The sequence below is a fragment of the Erinaceus europaeus genome, chromosome 3 (genome assembly GCF_950295315.1).
Source record: "Erinaceus europaeus chromosome 3, mEriEur2.1, whole genome shotgun sequence".
Lineage (NCBI taxonomy): Eukaryota > Metazoa > Chordata > Mammalia > Eulipotyphla > Erinaceidae > Erinaceus > Erinaceus europaeus.
Window position 1 is genome coordinate 62,664,200 of NC_080164.1, and position 6,004 is coordinate 62,670,203.

Here is a 6,004-nt window from a genome sequence, read left to right on the forward strand (position 1 = left end):
TCATGTTATAGATTTTCTTATTAAATTTATTTATTTATTTATTTATTTGAAAGAAAGAGAGAAAGAACCAGACATCACTGGTACATGTACACCTGGGGATTGAACTCAGGACTTAATGCTTGAGAGTCTAATATTTGATTCATTGCATCACCTCTTGGACAACCATAACTCACTTTTGAGTAAACATCATTTCTTATCTCAATTTCCTATTTAATACAACTTTTATTTTTCCAAAAATCATATCTAAACCGCCATTACAGTTTTTCAAGCAAAATGTGTTTAGAGCTCCTTCATAGTTCAGCCAAAGAAGAGTTTTAAAATATCCCAAAAATGAATATGGATCGACCTGTCAACACCCATGTTCAGTGGAGAAGCAATTACAGAAGCCAGACCTTCCACCTTCTGCATCCCACAATGACCTTGGGTCCATACTCCCAGAGGGATAAAGAATAGGAAAGCTATCAAGGGAGGGGATGGGATGCAGAGTTCTGGTGGTGGGAATTGTGTGGAGTTGTACTCCTCTTATCCTATGGTTTTGTCAGTGTTTCCTTTTTATAAATAAAATAAAATGTAAAGTAAAATAAAAAAGAAAAGAAAATCCCCAAAATATCATCTCCCAGAATGTTGCCCATTACCTTCCATTGTTCCTCCTTCACATGATTTTCACTTTCTTAGAGATTCCTGGCTTCTTTGATGATTGGTTAACAGTTTGTTGGACATTTGCTGGCAACAACAATCAATATTATATCATTTCTGTATTAGGGGGTAGATGCTAATAATATACCACATTTTATTTGGTTAGAGCTTTGGTAGTCAGGCTTCAGGATCACAATCAAAGGAATGGACCTGAAACTCACCTGGGTTAATGACTGAAAAAAACAGAAGAAATGGGTTTTATTTCTTTATTGCCTCCAGGGTTATTGCTGGGGCTCAGTGCCAGTACTACAAATCCTCTGTTCCTGGTGGCCATTTTTTCCTTTTTTTTTTTTTTTTTAAATTATTGGATGGGACAGAGAGAGATTGAAAGAAGAGGGGGATATAGAGAAGGAGAGAAAAAGAAAAAGATAGATACCTGCAGACCTGCTTCATTGCTTGTGAAGTGTCACCCTCCTCCAGATGGGGAGCTTGGGACTCAAATCTAGATCCTTGTACTGGTCCTTGTGCTTCATACTATGTGCACTTAACCTAGTGAGCCACTGCCTGGCCCCCATTTTGACCTTTTTATTTGTTGCCAGTGAATGAATCCAGGGTCTCATACATGGGTTGTAACACATCTGTGTGGTTTTTCTGTGTCCAGTCTTCTCATTATTTACTTTAGAAAGGAATAGATGCAGAGAGAGAGAGGGAGAGAGAGAGAGAGAGAGGAGAAGAAGAAGAAGGAGGAGGAGGAGGAGGAGGAAGGAGGAGGAGGGGAGGAGGAGGAGGAGGAAGAAGAAGAGGAGGAGGAGGGGGAGGGGGAAGAGGAGGAAGAAGTTGAGAGGTAGACATAGAACAAAACCAAAGCACTGCTCACTGTCGGTGGAGCTCCCTACTCCCATAGTGCCTGCCCAGATGCAGGGCTTTGCTTCTAGTGAGGCACACCTTACCAGATGAGCTATCTTTCTACCCCAAGAAACATGTTTTCACGAACATCTCATTGCAGCATTTTGCTTCTCATCCCTTTAGAACTCTGGGGCAGCTTGCCATTGTCAGTACATTTTCTTAGTACATCTGGTTTACTTGCTGATATTTGACCTGGGATTTCCCAGTTATCTGCCATCAAAGAGAATAAGGTGGGTGCTTTCTAGAAGCTTTTGTCTATGGTAAACAACAGAAAAGATAGGGGCCCAGCTGTGGCACACATGGTTGAGTGCACATGTTACAATGTGCAAGGACCCAGGTTCAAGCCCCCAGCCCCCAACTGTAGGGGGAAAGATTCATGAGTGGTGAAGCAGTGCTGCAGGTGTCTCTCTGTCTCTCTCCTTCTCTATCTCCCCATTCCATCTTGGTTTCCGGCTGTATCTATGCAATAAATAAATAAAGATAAAAAATTTTAAAAATATCTAATTAAAACATTTTTTTCTATTGCTGGAGCTTCACTGCATGAGGTTAGGGGGTGTGTGCTGACTTTTTTTCAGAGAGAAACAGGGGGAGCAAGAAAGGCACCACAGCTCTGAAGCTTGCCCCTAGTGTGGTGGTGATCAGACCTGAACCCGCATCTCATGCATAACAAAGCAGTCACCCTCTCAGGTGTGCTATCTTGCCTGACCTTAAAGTGATTTTTTTTAACATTGCCTAGCACAGCTTAGTTCCCTGGTCTATTTAGTGACTCCTGTTAATTTAGGCTTCTCCATTTAATTTTTGTTATTGTTGGTGAGGTCATCTATCCAGTGAAGTCAGGTTGGCATCATGGTAGCATCTGCAACTTGGTGGCTGAAAAACATTAAGGTATAAAGCAGAACAAATTGTTTAGTAATCAGGAACCTAATGGTAAGACTATAGCAGATGGAATTTTGGGTCTCCATTTTGAAAAAGGATAGTATGTTTATTTTAGGTATATTCCAAGGTGCCCATGACTTTACTAATTTTGGCCTGAGCCTGGCAGCTAACATGCAGGTGGGATAAAGGTGTTGTCTGGGGAGATGGTGCCAGAGTTGGAAATCTCTCCAGACCCCTGCCCCACTAGGGAACGATAGAAACAGGCTGAGAGTATGATCAACTTGCCAACACCCATGTCCAGCAGAGAGATAATTACAGAAGCCAGACCTTCCACCTTCTGCATCCCATATTGATCCATACTACCAGGATAAAGTACAGGAAAGCTTCCAATGAGGGGAATGGATACAGAACTCTGGTGATGGGAATTATGTGGAATTGGACCCCTTTTATCCTATGGTCTTACCGATCATTATTAAATCAATAAATAAAAAGAAAAAAACTTGTTACTTTTGCCACCAGTATTTTCTACTGCTCCTAGTCATCTTTCCTTCTCTTTCTTTCTTTGATAGAGACAGAAATTGAGGGATTGGGGTGGAGATAGGGAGAGAGACGCAGAGATACCTGAAGCTTCTCACCCTACAGGTGGGAACTGGCGGTGGGGTCTGAACCTGCATCCCTGTCGATAGTAACATGTACATTTTACTGGGTATACCATCTCCCAGTCTCTTCCTTTTTATTCTTGTGGAAAGAAGCCATAAGTATCCCTCCATTCATCCTTATTTCCAGTGTAGTGGACACATAATTGATGGTCAGTGAAGGTTTGTGAACTGAGTGGCCTTTTGAATTCTTGGCAAGTGAACCTGAAATTATTTTTAGCTCTCTACATCTAGTTTGCTTCATTATATGAGATGTCCTGTTCTGTGTTGGATGAATTGTTTTGCAAAGATGCACTTGCCTTGGGGGAGGATTTCAAGTCACATTCAGGCCCTTTGGCTTTAGTTTTAGGAAGCCTATCTTTTTTTTTTTTTTTTTTTTTTAAGAATTTACTTATTTATTCATGAGAAAGATAGGAGGAGAGAAAGAACCAGACATCACTCTGGTACATGTGCTGCCAGGGATCGAACTCGGGACCTCATGATTGAGAATCCAATGCTTTCTCCACTGTGCCACCTCCCAGACCACTTAGGAAGCCTATCTTGGTCTAGAGTTTTTTAGCTTTTTTTCTTTTTCTTTTTTTGCCTCCAGGGTTATCGCTGGGTCTCAGTCCCTGCACAACAAATACACTGCTCCTAGTGGCCATCTTTCTTCTTCTTTTTTTCTCTTTTCTGTTGTTGTTGCTGTTATTATTGTTGTTAGATAGGACAGAGAGAAGTTGAAAGAGGAAGGGAAGACGGGGAGAGAAAGACACCTGAAGACTTGCTTCCCTTCTTGTGAAGCGCCACCCGTGTAGGTGGGGAGTCAGGGGACTCAAACCAGGATCCTTGCACGGGTCCCTGTGCTTCGCACTATGTGCGCTTAACCTGGTGTGCTACCGCCTCCGGCCCCCCAGAAATTATTTTTATAAAGACTCCAAAATATAGCTCTTTGTTTTAGCTTTAAACAAGTGTGCATGTGCACACACACTAACTCAGATTAGGGCAGTTTGCTCCTTGCTGACACTGCTATTCTGTGCTCCTAGGGGTACACGGACTTGTCACTTAGCCTCCCATTGAATTAGAACTGTAATGTTATTACCAGAGAAATAATCAAGAGGGGAGTCGGGTTAAGCGCACGTGGCACGAAGCGCAAGGGCCGACTTAAGGATCACCCAGTTGGAGCACCCAGCTCCCCACCTGCAGGGGAGTCACTTCACAGGCAGTGAAGCAGGTCTGCAGGTGTCTATCGTTCTCTCCTCTTCACTGTCTTCCCCTCCTCTCTCCATTTCTCTCTGTTGTTACTGATGACATCAACAACAACAACAATAATTACAACAACAATAAAAAACAGCAAGGGCAACAAAAGGGAAAATAAATAAATATAAAAAATTTTTAAAAAAGAAATAATCAAGAGAACTCAAGCTGGGGAAGGCTAATCATGACCTGTATTGAGGAGATGACTCCACCCCGGGCCTGTCAATGGGAAGAAATAGCATCTCAGGGAAGGTGCCCAGAAGGGGCTGAAGGGGTCTCTTGGCCTTACCTCAAAATGACAAACTGAGATGAGATTCCAAGTTGTGTAGAGGGGAGAGCTGAGCCCTCCTGACTGGGGAAAGGGCCTACAGGCAAGCTGTCTTCTAAGTGAGACCTTTCAACAGAAAACCTGTTCTGAGCCTGCTCTGAGCTCTGTTGAGCCTGCTCTGAAATCTTCCAGTGACAAGGATTCACTTCTCAGAAATTCATAATTCACTAGTGAGGTGAACAGAAACTTAAGCATGGAGATGTGCTCATAAAGACAGGTAGTTGGGTCTTGAACTCTCAGGGCCAGCCTGGGGGCATGTGATGGTGTGACTAGGGACTTAACCTTAAACCAGGTGCGCTGGGATCAGGACACACAATGTGCAAGAGCAGGGAGATATGGGGAGAAATGAATGTCTGCCACATCAGGGCCAGAGACAGCTTCTGTGTCTGTCTGGGGATGGTTTGTGGAAGATGTCACTGGAGATAAGTGTTAATGATGAGGGATTTGATCAGCATGTGGAGCTGCCTGGAGAGTCCCTGGTCCAGAGAGTGACCATATCTAGTTATGATGGTGTAGCTGATGCTTCAGTAACAAATGTGCTCTGGGAAGGACTTGAGGTTGGAGAGATAGATCACCAGGTAGGTTGTATGTCTTGCTATACCAAGGTTTGAGCCCCAACAACATGAGAGCTGATATGACACCACAGGTGTCTCTCCTCTTTTTCTGTCTCTCCTTATCTCTTTGTCCCCCTGTGTGAAATGAAAAAGTGGTCTAGGTGAAGTGAAATTACATTTGCACAAGGCCCCAGATCCTCAAAACAAAAGAAAACAAAAAATCCTGCTTTTCTTTGGTTTTTAATTTTTTTTCAGTAGTAGAATTCTCCTTTTTAATTTTTTTTTTGCCTTGCCTTCAGGGTTATTGCTGGGGCTCTGTGCTAGCACTACAAATCCATCACTTCTGCAGCCATTTTTTCCCCTTTCTTTTCATTTGATAGGACAGAGAAACACTGAGAGGGGAGGTAGAGAGGGAAATACAAAGATAGACACCTGCAGACCTGCTTCACCACTTGTGAAGCATCCCCACTGCACTTGTGGAATGGGGGCTCAAAGCTGGGTCCTTGAGAGGATCCTTGTGCATAGTACTGTGTGCACTTAACCGAGTGATCCACCACCCAGCCCTCATTTCTTCCTTTTCCTTTCTTCTTTCCCTCCTTCCTCTTTCTCCTTTCTTTCTTCCTTCCATTCCTTCTTTATTTCTTTTCCTCTTTTCATTCTCATATAGAAATACAAAGAGAGGAGAAACACCACAGCATGGCTTCAACATCTGTGGAGCTTCCCCAGTGCTGCCTATGGTGCTTTTATGTGGTACTAGGGCTTGAACCAGGGTCCCTGCACATGGTAAGATGCACACGCTAGCAGATGAGCTATCT